Source organism: Chionomys nivalis, chromosome 9, assembly GCF_950005125.1.
Source record: "Chionomys nivalis chromosome 9, mChiNiv1.1, whole genome shotgun sequence".
Taxonomy (NCBI): Eukaryota; Metazoa; Chordata; class Mammalia; order Rodentia; family Cricetidae; genus Chionomys; species Chionomys nivalis.
Window position 1 is genome coordinate 72,442,864 of NC_080094.1, and position 13,746 is coordinate 72,456,609.

At 46.0% G+C, this 13,746-nt stretch overlaps 1 protein-coding gene across 3 annotated transcripts in view; it reads left to right on the forward strand.

The window, feature by feature from the left end:
* Ldlrad3 (low density lipoprotein receptor class A domain containing 3) overlaps positions 1–13,746 on the forward strand; it is a 242,840-nt gene that overhangs the window by 37,001 nt on the left and 192,093 nt on the right. The window lies entirely within an intron of this gene.

The window sequence follows — 13,746 nt, forward strand, 5'->3', positions numbered from 1 at the left end:
GCCAATCACAGGAGCCTAGGACTCCAGCACATCCTTTTCAGGAGATGTGGTTCAGCCAATCACAGGAGCCTAGGACTCCACTTCATTTTCAAGAGATGTGATCCCACAAATCACAGGCGCCTTCTGTTCATTTTCAAAAGTAACCTACTCAACAAGCTGTGTGTGTGTTGGGAAGGGCACCTTTCAAAAATTCACCCACAAGGAGCTGCCACCTGCTCCTAGGGTCTGCCATCTTCCTTTCCTCTTTCTGTCCTGGTCCTTAGACAGGTAGGAGTCAGCTCTGCTCTCTCCACAGTATCCCTGTCTTTGGAATCATGGCACCCACGTCTGTTCTGCTCCTCTTCCAAGGTCATCTTCCCGTACAACCTGTGTACAGCTGTGCCTGGTTGCTGCTTTTGGATTATTCCTGGGACCTTTCTCACATCCTTTCTAAGTGATTCAAAGATAAGGACCACATGTGTGTGTATTGGCATACTGGATAACACTGCTACAATGAATTTGCCTGTTTCTTTTGTATTTTTTTTTTCTGTAACATGGCTACTGGAAGCCTTTCATTGGATTTATTTGCTTGCTTCATATTTCTGTTGAGCAGCTTTGGTTACTACACTCTTCCTCTATTCACCTAGAAAAATCTGCCTGAGGCTGGATTAAATGTTACTCATCAGGGTACCTCATTCGATACTAACGCCCCATCATGGCATGCAGTAGATAAAATGGTGGTCTGCTTGAAAGATTCTTTTTTGGGGGGGAAAAGTAATTAGGGTTGACCTAAGATCCCTCTGGATTACCCAGGCGATCTTGAAGCCACTGCAAACATCCTTTAAGATGATCAGGCACACACAGAAGGTGTAAGTGTCAAGGTGGAGGCCGAGAGAGTAACTGAGAGCAGAGATTGGAGTAATCCATTTATCCCAGGACTCCTGGGCACCCCCAGAGAGAAAGGCAAGGGACTGTACCCCTCTGATCTCCCAACAAGTACTTGTCTCTTCAAACCTCCACTTCTACTTCTGTCCCCTAGAACAGTGCAAAGACAAATGCCTTGTTTCAGTCGTCCAGCTTGTAGTGATTTATTATGGCAAACCTGGCACTTGAGCCCCCAGACCGTGTGAACAGAGAGAGAGCTCTGAAATGCTGAGAGGAAGGCCACAGGAAAGGGATGGGATCACCACAGATCACTGCCCAGCCAGCTGTTGTTCTAGAAGCCACAGGTCAGATGTGCGTACTGGGTGCTTGGCAGGAAAGGCGGTGACTAGGACTTGGAAGGTGCCACACTGACCTTGAAGATGAAGTGGAGGGAGTGTGCCTGTGTGCAGGGGCTGTCAAAGTCTCCAGGTGGTTGGTGGCCGGACATTACAAGACAGCCTTTGAGATTTGGAGATCTTTCTGTCTGTGTTGTTGGCTAAAGGAGGAAGAGGAATGAATGATGTGCTAATTGTGAGAGGTTTTTGGTTTTGTCTTTTTTCCTTTCTGTTTGATGAGCGATCTGCTGTCTTCCTGGTCCTCATTAAATACTTATTAAATTGAGTCTTTCCACGTTTGGGGAAACAGCATGCCATGGTGGTTTATCTAGAGATGTTGGGCTCCCACGAAGAATTTTATAAAGCGAACTCACACTAATTACAAGATAAACATCTCCAGCTCCCCACAGCCGCCACCCCCCCCCCCCCCCCGCAACAGAAGAAAAAGAACATTTGTTTGATGATCTAGAATACATCGAGCATTTTTTTTTTTTTTTTTTTTTTTTGGTTTTTCGAGACAGGGTTTCTCTGTAGCTTTGGTGCCTGTCCCGGAACTAGCTCTTGTAGACCAGGCTGGCCTCGAACTCAGAGATCCACCTGCCTCTGCCTCCCGAGTGCTGGGATTAAAGGCGTGCGCCACCACCGCCCGGCTTACATCGAGCATTTTTATACAATCATTTTGGTTAATCCTCAGGCTAGACCTGAATGTGACGTTATCACCCTGCCTTATAGATGGGAGTCTGGGTCCCTGAGAGGTGAAGAAACTTGTCCAGGTCGCATAATAAACAGGAGAACTGAGTCGTATCCAGGCAAGCCACTTTCAGCATCAAGGGACCCTTTTTCCAAGGCACCCTTTGCATAATGCTAAATGAGTAGAACAGTGTGGGCTGCTTTGGCTAGGTGGGGATTGGATGGAGGGGTTGGGTCTCTGGGTCACCTTGAATGCCATTCATTGTCCTTCTCTTGGTTCCTCCTGGACCACCCTGCTCCCTGATGCTGTTTTTCCCTGTGCATTGGTGATAGGGAGTTAGCATTTTCTTTTCTTTTCTTTTCTTTTCTTTTCTTTTCTTTTTTCTTCTTTCTTTCTTTCTTTTTTTTGGGGGGGGGGAGTTTGAGTTTTTTCATGTTGAATGGATTCTATGAGAGGGTGTTTCTTTAGATCCCTTGAGGTATCCTTGCCCAGTCCTGGGACTTTCTGGAGATTGGTATGGTAATAGCAAAAACTCTACCTCTGGACCTTGTAACTCCTGACTCTGGGTCCCCAAGAGAGGCAAGGGTAGATGATTCTTTTGTGAAGCTCACTTCATGTTATGCAGAGGGAACAGATTCTAGACTATTACATGGCTAAGGAAGGTAACAGGAGATCTGGAATCTGTTGTGTAGAAGGTGGTGTTTGGTAGGAGATATGTATTGATAAGTTCATGGAAGAGTATCACACTCATGTGAGACGCTCATATACACGTAGATCTGCTGGGTGTGGAAGAAATGCAGGCAAGACAGTCTTTGCTCCTTAGGGGGCCATTCTGGGTGGAGCTGGAGGATGCCAAGTATCTCTAGGAAGGGATATAATTCTAGAAACATCTACATGATATGCTTTACGGTAGTTATTAAAGCCAACCCTCCCTCCCTTCCTTTCTCCTTTCCTTCCTTTTTGTATAGATGTAAAGACATCATTGTATAGTATCATAAACTTCTTTCTTCTAGAATATTCTTTATGTTCAGGCTCAAAGAATCATATAATTTTATCTTGGAATTCCACTACTATTTATGGTCAGAGGCTCATGTAAGGATGCGTATTGGATCGTGTTTCAGTCAGGATCCTATAGACCATCTGAGAATACAGATCGGCCTCACACAATGACCCTGAAGACTGAACGGCTGGTGTAGTGGGGTGGGGTGGTGTGTGCGCGACTTCTGCTCCCCATAGCGCTTCGACCCAGCTGACTGAGGAGCCACTATTGGAACAGTGTCACACAGGAAAATCCCGTGCAAGATCTGTTCTGTGCTGGTTCCTTTGGCCTTTACTTGGTTAAGTAATACAACCATTTCCCCCCGTGTTGTGTAATACAGACTGTTTTCCCCCACATTGCATTGACCAGAACTAGGTTTACGGCCCCACCTGACTTGGGGAAGGCAGAGGTACCAGTGGTCAGTCTGTGAGTACCGCTTTCTGTCACAGATGACACACAGTGCCCTGCTGGTGCACATTTTGAGGGATTGCACAGTACTGGGCCAGGAGAGAGGGGAAAGACTAAAGCTTGGCTTCCTCATCATCAAGCGGTCCTTGTCCCTCTCACACTAGACTGTCCACACTTTCTTAGCATCTAGAAAATAAGATGTTGACTGAATGAGTGCCCCTTCCATGGTCTTGACAACGTGGTCATCTGCCTAGAGATGGCTTACGCCACCTGGAGTGGACCGAGTACTAGCTGTGACAGATTCCTGCATTTTACTAACCTATAGCATAGCCCCTGCATTTTAAAAGGGATTGTTTTTTGTTGTTGTTGTTTGTTTTTGTTTTTTTTTTCCCTCCTCTTCCTTTTTCTCTGCATAGCTCTAGTTGACCTAGAATTGGCTGTGTAGACCAGGCTGGCCTCACAGAGTTCCACCTGCCTCTGCCTCCTGAGTGCTGAGATCATAGGTGTGTACCACTACTGCCTGGTTAGAAGGATTGTCTTTAAACTCTTTCATAGGGAGACTCCTGCCCTGTTTGTAATGAGGGTGTGGGCTTCATTTATAATTAGGCAGCCCAGACCTAGATTCTAGTCCTCTGCTTTCTCCTATGTGATTTTATGTAGTTAGTTTTTGGGATATTATTTATTTATTTATTGGCCAGCTCTCATTATGTAGCTCCGACTGTCCTAGAACTTGCTATATAGGCTGGATTCCAACGCAGAGATCCAGCTGCCTCTGCCTCCCAATTGCTGATATTATAGGAATGTGCCACCATGCCCAGCTCTCTATGCGATTTTGAACTGGCTACTTATTCTTCTTGAGCTTCAGTGTTCTCATTTATAGAGCAGGTGGTTAGATACAGGCATACAAATGCCATCTTTTCTGGGCCATCAAGGGTTATTTTATTATTCAGTTATTTTAGTTTCCTTGAGGGTGCAATAACTAGGTGATTTAAATACATTTGTGGAAAGTGGAATTCTGAAATCAAGGTGTTTGCAGGGGTGACTTTCCCGGAGACTCCAGCCCTTCCCCTGGCTTCCTCTCTTCTCCTAGGCCTCTCTCCTGGCTTCCTGCTTTCACCTTCCCATGACATTCTACTCTGTGTGTGTTCAGATTTCCTTCACCTTATGGGGATAATTATTAGATTAGAACCCACCCCCATTCTGTTGTGACTCTTTTTACATAGGCTTTAGCTATAAAGACCCTCTTTCTAAATGAGGCCACAGTTGAAGGTATTTGGAGCTTAGGCCGGGAATGTCTTCTTGGGGAACTACATCCTACCCACTCCAATAGCACGGCAAAACACCGGCAGAGTGCTCCTGTTACAGTACGCCAGTAAGGGAGTTCCCTTTGCTTCTCAGGGGAGAATGTTTGGGAAAGCCTTCATGGAACTTTCGAACCAAAATTTGCTGTCCTTGTAAGCCTCTGAGGTTATTGTGTCAATCAAACCAGAGCGATTTCTGTTGTCCTTTGGTGATACACAGCTTTTGGCTGGGGCTGCGCACCCTTCTGGGGTGTATATGAGAGCTGCCATGCATCTCTATTACAGAATATGCCCAGCATTTGGATTTCAAGTGACGATAGCCCAGTGCTGTCATGGTTTCCTTCGGGCACTTTTGTCTTGCTTAACGATGCAAAACAGAAAACGCACACAAATGGTTCCTCAAAATGAGGCCTATCGTTATTGCCTCTTTTACCTCCAGGGCCTCCTACTGCGGAAGCTTGTTCACTGCAAAGCAATGAGGCCTCTAAATCTCCCGCCTTCGTATTTTCTATTCCATATTACAGTCGAACATGGTGAAATTAATTGTGGCCAAGACAGAGACGACAGGAAAAACCTATAATGGTTTATCATATTTTGTAGGCTTTGTGAGGGCTGTAAATTTAAGGCATATAGGAATTGTATTTATTCTTCAGGTTCTGCAAATTTGTTATGTTCCTTTTTCTCCGTGGGGAAAGGGTCTTCTGGATAATGGGGAAGGGGTCGCTCCGTGTTGAAGAAGAAGGCAGCCATGGAGATGCTTCCGGTGTTGCAGACCCCTGTAGAGCCAACTCTCCCAAGCTTCTTTAGTTTCATGGCTGTTAATAACTGAATTATTGATGCCGGCTTGCTGCTGGTTAGAGCTGCTTCTGAGACAGCCTCTCCTCTTACATCAGCTCTTTGATAGCAGCGATTGTTGGAATCACATTTCATGGAGAAGTCATAAACTGAATAGGTGTGTGTGTGTGTGTGTGGTATACACATGCTCTTAGGAGGGAGGCCTCTGACCGTGTGATTGTCTGTTTGAGAGCACCCTTTGTCTAAACCTTGTGATGCAGAAGTTTACATCCTGGGATGGGAGCAAGGTCATGGCTATTACACTAATACCCAGAGAATTCCACAGCTCCTCTTGACATGGAATTGCCGCTTTCTCAGTCCATTTGGACAGTGAAGCTGTCAGAAACCGAAGTTCTTTGAAATCATCCATTCTTAGAGATGTGGAGAAGTTGTTTTAGCTACTGGACCGTGTGAACAGGAGCAGGGCATTAAGGCTGCGACCTTTTGTTGTTGATTGCTTGTTTGTTTTTAAGACAGGGTCTCACTAGTTAGCTTTTGCTAGCCTAGGACACATTATGTAGACCAGGTTAGTCTTGAACACAGAGATGTACCTGCCTCTGCCTCCCGTGTGCTGGGATTAAAGGTGTGGGCCACAAGCCCAGGTCATGAGCCTGGCATGAATTCGTGGTCAGAAGGTAAAAATCACGAGCAGAATTAACACAGAGACAACACGCACACTGGTATAACAAGTCCTTGTTACACTGTAACTCACAGGCTTCAACTTCCTGACAGTGACCCACAGAGGCACATTTGCATGTCCATACAAAAATTCATATGTGAATGGTTCATAGCAGCAGCTCTCATACTCACTCCAAAGTGAAAGTGTCCATTGTTTTATGAATGGATAGATAATATCATAAAATACTAAATGTGTGGTACATTCATTCAATGTACTGTTGCTCAGCCATGCACAGGAGCAAAACACTGGTACCTATTGAAGATGGGTGTCCTTTGACAGCTGGTAAATGAAGCAAGTCAGTTAGAAAAGACCATGCATTTCTTTTTTTTTTTTTTTTTTTTTTTGGTTTTTCGAGACAGGGTTTCTCTGTGGTTTTGGAGCCTGTCCTGGAACTAGCTCTTGTAGACCAGGCTGGTCTCGAACTCACAGAGATCCGCCTGCCTCTGCCTCCCAAGTGCTGGGATTAAAGGCGTGCGCCACCACCGCCCGGCAAGACCATGCATTTCTATGATGCTGTTGTGCAGGATGTCCAGAATAGCAAAGGCCATTGAGAAAGAGAGCAAGTGGAGGTTGACTAGAAGTCATGGATGTGGGAGGAAATGGAGAGTGGCTAGTGGTGGCGTGAGCCTTCCCTCTGGGCTTTTGAAACATTATGAAGTGGATTGTGGCCACGGTTGCATTGAGTTGTCTGCCTTACATTGCGGAGTTGAATACTGTATGAATTTTATCTCAATAAATCTGTTTAACAGTCACATTTAAATTGCAGATTAGAGTATTATATAAAACTGAATTAAAAGATATTCTTTCTGTTTCTAATATATTTAGATTTATTCTAATCTGTTCCCCTTTGAGTCTTTAAAAGTTGTTGAATGTGACCCATCATATTGAATCTGTAATTCACATTTTATAAATTTTTCTCTTTTTTACACATGAAAACTCGAGTTTGAGGGCATCAGGATGGCAAGCCTACTCAGTTTATTAGTGGTTGATTTGAGACAATAGCTGGGACCTTCTGATTCTCATTTCTCTGTGTTCTTCAACTTGGGACAAATGTTGGGATCTATAAAGGTCCTGCCAGTGAAGGCTGGGAGATGGTTTGTCAGAAGGACCTGGTTTTGATTATTTTTGGTTCTACATAAAACAAACCTAGAGTGGTAGCAAGCATTTATGATCTCAGTATGGGGGAGGAGGAAGCAGGAAGATTCCAGGGAGCTCATTGGACTTCCTGGCAAGTTCAGGGTCACTGAGAAATTTGCATAAAAGGTGGAGGCACCTGAAGGAGGCACTTGAGTGATGCTAGCTCAAGTTTTTCTCTGGCATCCCCCATCCCACATGCATGTGCTCATGTGCACACACGCGCACACACACACAGACACACACAGCAAAGGTACTGGAGCTGAGTAGCCTCCTTGTAAACTCCTTCTCATGGTGCCTGAGGTAGTTAGGGAAGTTCCAGACATGCCAGGACTGGCTGGCTTATCATGTAGCACAGCATGTGGCTCACTTTTATGGGATGCACATTTGTTTATTTTTTAAGGCAGAGGTACTATTTTCTTGGCATTTTATAGTAATAACATTCAACATTCTTAACTGCCTTCTGTTTAGATAACAGGTGTCTAGCTCTTCCACTGAAAGTCAAATTTGGTATATGGAGTGTTAAGAAATTAGGGGATATACAGGAGGAAGAGGGAGAAGTGGTATCAGTTAATTGTGCCTTGTATAGAGATACAAAGAAAAGAACATTTTAACCATATTACAGGATGGGGCTGAGGCCGATTCTTGGGAGCAGACAGAGTGTGGTACAGTAAAAGGTTCTGGGTTATCCAGATGTGTGTGTGTGTGTGTGTGTGTGTGTGTGTGTGTGTGTGTGGTGTGTGAATAGAAGAGGATTTACTTCTAGGAATTAGAACTGGTTTTGACCTGGCCCCCTTCTAGTGTCTGAGAGGCCATATCATGGTCAAATGGCTAAGACTGGTTTGTTTACCCCAGTGTCTCTTTCCTTTTCTCTTTTTCCCCCTCTCTCTACTTCCTTCCGTCCTTTTTTTTTCTAGCTTTTTTTTTCTTTCTTTTTTGGTCAAAGTCAAGTTGACACGTGCTAGGGGCAGCTGAGAAGAGGGAACGGCAATTGAGAAGATGCTGCCATAAGATTGGCCTGTAGCAAGCCTATGGGACATATTCTTAATTACTGATTGATGTGGAAGGGCCCTACCCATTGTGGGCAGTTCTCTCCCTGGGCAAGTAGTCCTGGGTGCATCAGAAAGCAAACCGAACAAGCCAGAGGGAACAAACCAGTAAGTAGCACTCCTCCAAGGCCTCTGTTTCACTTCCTGCCTCCAGGTTCCCACTTTGACTTCCCTCAGTGATGACCTTTCACCTGGAAGTGTAAGGTAAAATGAACCCTGTCCTCCCCCAGTTACTCATGACCATGGACTTTATCGCACCAGCAGAAGACTAACGGACACACTTAGCATTTGGGAAACCTTCTGCCTTGGTAGATTTATGAATAAGTATTTGCTTGCTCTTGCAGGAGCATTTTTTTTTTATTGTGCTATACATTTTTCTCCACTCCACTCACTTCCTCCCCTCACCCCTTCTACCCTCTCTTGTGATCCATGCTCCTAATATACTCAGGAGATCTTGTCTTTTTCTCCTTCCTATTTAGGCCCATGTATGTCTCTTAGGGGTTCTCTGGATTGTGAATTATAGACTGTTTTTTTTCTTTGCTTTATGTCTGAAAGCCACTTAAGAGTGAGTACATATTATATTTGTCTTTCTGGGTCTGGGTTGCCTCACTCAGTATGGTTTTTGTAGATCTACCCTTTGCAGGAGCATTTCACTTCCCACAGTGGAGTGGGTGTTTCTGTTCTTGACTCCGTTATGAGTATAGTACTGGTAACAGGCCCACCACCTTTGCTCGGGTAGGTTTGAGCTGAGGTTTCTAAGTGGGGTGGAGAGAGAAGGACTGGGCTTCTTCCGCAGGTCTGTCATGCAGCAAGATCTCCTCCCGAACTAAGAGGGAAAGCCACCGTTGTCTGGTTTTCATAATTGCTGTTCCATGAGGTTCCTGTTAGGTGGTCACCTCCTCCTGCAGTGGAGGATCGATGTCTCCCACATCTGACTGATTGAAAGGCCGGGGACAGGAGTGTGCTGAAGGGATAAAGGCAGCGAATACAAACACTTAATGATTAAAATAATAGCAGTCTGATTAAAAGTTGTGGGCCCAATCAAGGTGTGTGGTCTTCTTCGAACTCCCAATATGTCAGCACAGCCCTTAACTCAGTGTTGACCTTTGGATCAAGTCCTTGCTCCTCCACGGGCTCCTCCTTTACCTGTGGAAACACTAGCATCTGCTTCATCCTCTGACAATTGCCACCTGCTGGCCCAAGGGTGACAGATGGCTGAGAAGAAGGTGGTGAATGCCACTAGCCACTGATTCCTATCGCGTCCTCAACGAATAACAGCTATTTTACCACTGGGCAGTAGAAACTTGCTCCCGTTTTGCAGATGAGAAATCTAAGGCTTAAGCAGATTCCGCCCCACCTGGAGGTCTGCAGCTGCACTGTGGTGCGGGCTCAGACTGAGGTAGGGCCGGATGACTCTGGCTGCCATGTTGGGACCTCTGTACTCTCCTCACCTATCTTCTGAGGACAGTTAGGAGGTCATCTGTACAGAAGGGACTGTGTTAAGGACTTAGACCTACCTGGGCTTCCATTTGGGATTCCGAGATCTTTCTTGAAGGAAGTTGGATCATATCAGTGACCTGGACCTAGGATCAGTGTTTGCCTGTGTAGGTATGGAACTCTAAGCTCTTGCCTTCGCCTTCCCTGTCCCCTAACCTAAAGTGATTGAGGCCCAAGAGATGTTTTCCGTCTGTGTCGCCTGTCCTAATTGCTGTTACTCAGGAGACTCTGTGTGTGCTTGCCTTTCTTCTCAGTGTCAGTGATTACAGTCCCTCGTAACAGATAAAGACCCGCTCCCCATTCTGATGCTTGCAGACACTCCCAGACTTCCCTGAAGCCGCAGAATATGCAAGCTCAGTACCAGATTGATTCCAGGCCTTCCTTGCCTGTCTCCTAGATGTGGAGGATTCCGTTTTTATCAGGATTGTGGTCACCATGTGCGATGACTCGGGCCTTGTGATCAGGCGGATGTGAAACAACAACAAACCAAGTGGCAATCCCAGAATGAGCCTCCGGGGACCGTCAGCCTTGACTAGGACCTCCTGGGCTCCAGGGAGGCTGGAGATGGGACGTGAGGGCTCTGTGGTTTGTAAGTCTGCAGATAGCTAATGTGGCTTTGGTCTGGTGACTGTAGGAGCTTTGGCCTCTGTGTAGTAGTAGTAACATCAATTTAAAGACGACTCATTACTGGAGCAGTTATTGCTTTTGTTCAGAATGGCTCATCCCAGTCAGGCCCTATTAAATACAGCAATTTAACTGACACTTAGTGTCTTTACGGGGATGAGTTATCCTTTGGCCTGGTCACCTCTACTTTGAAATTTGATCATTGGTACAGCATGGGGAGAGCTGTTCAGGCTGATGCTCTTGCTCCGGTAGGCTACCCACAGTACTTCATTCAGCACACATATAATGGGACCACCTCCACACACATGGCACTGAGTGGAGCTCTCATTTCTGATGAAGATGAAGCCAGTCTGGACCGTGTCGCTGAGTTCACTGAATGGGATTCGCTGATTTCATTCAGTCCGAAAACACTAGTTGGCACCTACCATGTGTAAAAGCTGTGCTTGGTGTTGCCCAAGAGGATGGTGGCAGCTCGTTGCTGTCCACAGACTCTGCAGTCTTTATGGAATAGAGAGAGGCATGAGGTGAGTTGCCTGGGTTAAGCCTGGAACTGAGCACACATCCCAGGGACACTGGAAATGCAGGAGGAAAAAGGGGTGGTTGGACTGGGGGAGCTTTGTTGTGTAGGTGACATTAGTGCCCCTTGAAGGCTGTCATCTGTTGTGATGATGGGGAAAGGTAAAGAGGACGGGGGCTGGCAGAAGAGAGATGACTGAGACCTAGGTGAAGTAGGCATAGTGTGAGGACTGTGCTCCCCTGGAGCTCCGCACCAGATGTGCAGGCCCGAGGGACAGCTGGCTTATGAAGAGCCGGAACTAGTTTGCCCAGCTCTCGAGGGCGGAGTGCTCTAGCCGTTCTGTGTGGAGCAGGCTGCAAAAGCAGATTACATTAGGAGGGAGCTTGGAGCGGGACGGGAAGGGATCGTATTCCCCAGGCTTGAACATTAGTGGGTAGAAGTCTGATTCTCCACGTGTCAGTATCTGTCATATTGCTGACTCTCAAGTGAGGATGACACTCAGAAAGATCCTAGGGAAGATTTCCTCAGCAGCGAGCTTCACACAGCCACAACTGAGCAGTTCTTTGAGGAAACGGCTCTTTTAATTTAGTAATTGGAGAAAACGGTTTCTTCTAAACGCTCTGCCGTGTTTGGTTACTGTATATCAGCTCTGCAATAGCTGTCACCTTCATTAAAATTCTAAGAGAATGACATTGATTTACACCCTCATTGTTGCTCGTTTGGAAAATAGATTTAGACGGAAAGAAAATAAAAATCAACTAGTAATTGTGCCACTTAGTAAGAGTTTGGCGGGTTGCCCTTTTTGTCGTGTTTGACATACGTATGAATGTGTATGTAGTTTCTGTCGTCCGTTATCCAGTTTGCAGAAAGTGAACCCTGTTCTGTTTATGAAAACATTTCTAACTGGTGATTTGGTTCGGTAGTACACTCCTTCCCTAGAAAGAGACAGAGAGAGAGACAGAGAGAGAGAGAGAGTTTTCCCCCAGTTCTCAGGTTTCTTTTCTTCAGTCTCTATTGTGAAAATAATTGGTTTTCCTGTTGTTTTTTTGACTAGGAGCTCTATTCTCATAGGGGTTCAGTTTTCCATGCCATGTCCAGTGAGTCTCTTGACTGGGCCATCCCTTCTTCCTGGGGGGCACTTTGCCAATTCATCCAAATCAACTTTAATAGCCATATTGAATTCAGCCCAGCCGACATTCTAGAATTTATTTCCTCACTCCCCAGATCTGGGTTTCCCTTCTCTGTTTTAGTTGTTGTGAGTCGCTGCCATGCTGGCACATTTGTGGACGCTTAGAGGCATTTCTTCAGGCTCAAAGGGAGTGCAGAAGCCCACATCCACTTGTGCCCCAAGAACCGACTGACTCGCAACAGAGACACACTCAGCACTGAGTCACCTCTTGCGCATCTGTGTGGTCCCTTCAGTGTCTAGAGGGTAACAGTTCTGCATAATTCTTAGCTGTTGCTATCCCCCACCACCCGCAGGGCGCGGGAGATCTTTCAGAGTCCCCCATGGTCACATGATTTTCACTGGGTGCTTTTCCCCTGAATATCTAGGGTTTCGTTGGGTCTTCATCAGCCTCCCTGGACTTGGACTGTGGAGAACCACATTGCTATCTTCCCTGCTTTAAGACAGTCAGCACAACGTGTTGGACAGTCAGCAGTTCAGATGTATAGGCTCCAGAGAGATGACTCCATCACTAAAGTGCTTGCCCTGAAAGCATGAGGACCAGAGTTTGATCCCCAGAATCCTTGTAAAAAAGCCAGCCATCGTAGCTTATGCCTGGAATCCCAGAGCTGGGGAAGCAGAGACAGCCTAGCCTAAGGAGTAAGCCCCAGACCAATGAGAGACGGCTCAAAACAAGGCAGGTGACTTCTGGAGGAATGACCCTGGAGATTGTCTTCTAACTTCCGCATGCTCAAGCACCTATATCATGTGTATACACACACACACACACACACACACACACAAATAAGAAAGACAGACAGAAATAAGAAAGACAAGATAGCCAAGTGGCTTTAAATAGATTTACATCCTGCCTTGCTCCTGGCTTACTCAGGGCTGGCCAGGGCCCCAAATAGCACACCTAACCCACTGCTTCCAACTCTCTAGTAGAAAAGAATTAGGGCCCCACCTAAACTATAAGGTGGCAATTATGCAACAGTTCTTAGGCGTGCTACAAATTTATTAAGAGCAATGACTTCCTATGCAACAGGGCCAACTTCATTCATGAGTTTTCTGCTGCAGAGCAACCTGGTAGGTTACCATCACATTTTTGTTAGTCAAAGCCATACCCAGTTCCAATTAAGACAGAGTGTGCAATTTCCTGAAGTCAGGATTGAGGTCATAACCTGGAGTGCTCAAGAATTCCAAGTGTAATTAATCCATCAAATTATGATTACAAAGAGGAAATACCCTATCAATATCCAGTGTGCTGAGAGGGTGACCTGCCAGGGTGACTGTTCGTTCTTCTGAATGGCCACACTCCATCTGAGTGGACTGGGCTTGTGTGTGTAGTATCTCTTCAGTGTGAGCTTGAGTCCCTTGCTGGAATTGGTCTGCATCCCTCTGGTACCCCTTTTCTGGTTAAATGTGAAGTACATGTACAGGCTGCTGTTGCAGGACGGGTTGGGCTCTGCTTCTTTCATGACACCCTCATCCTCGATGAAGTCCAAACTCTTTCATCCAGGAAGACTGGGAGCTTCTGAAAGATGGGGGGTGCGAGGGCGGGAGGAAA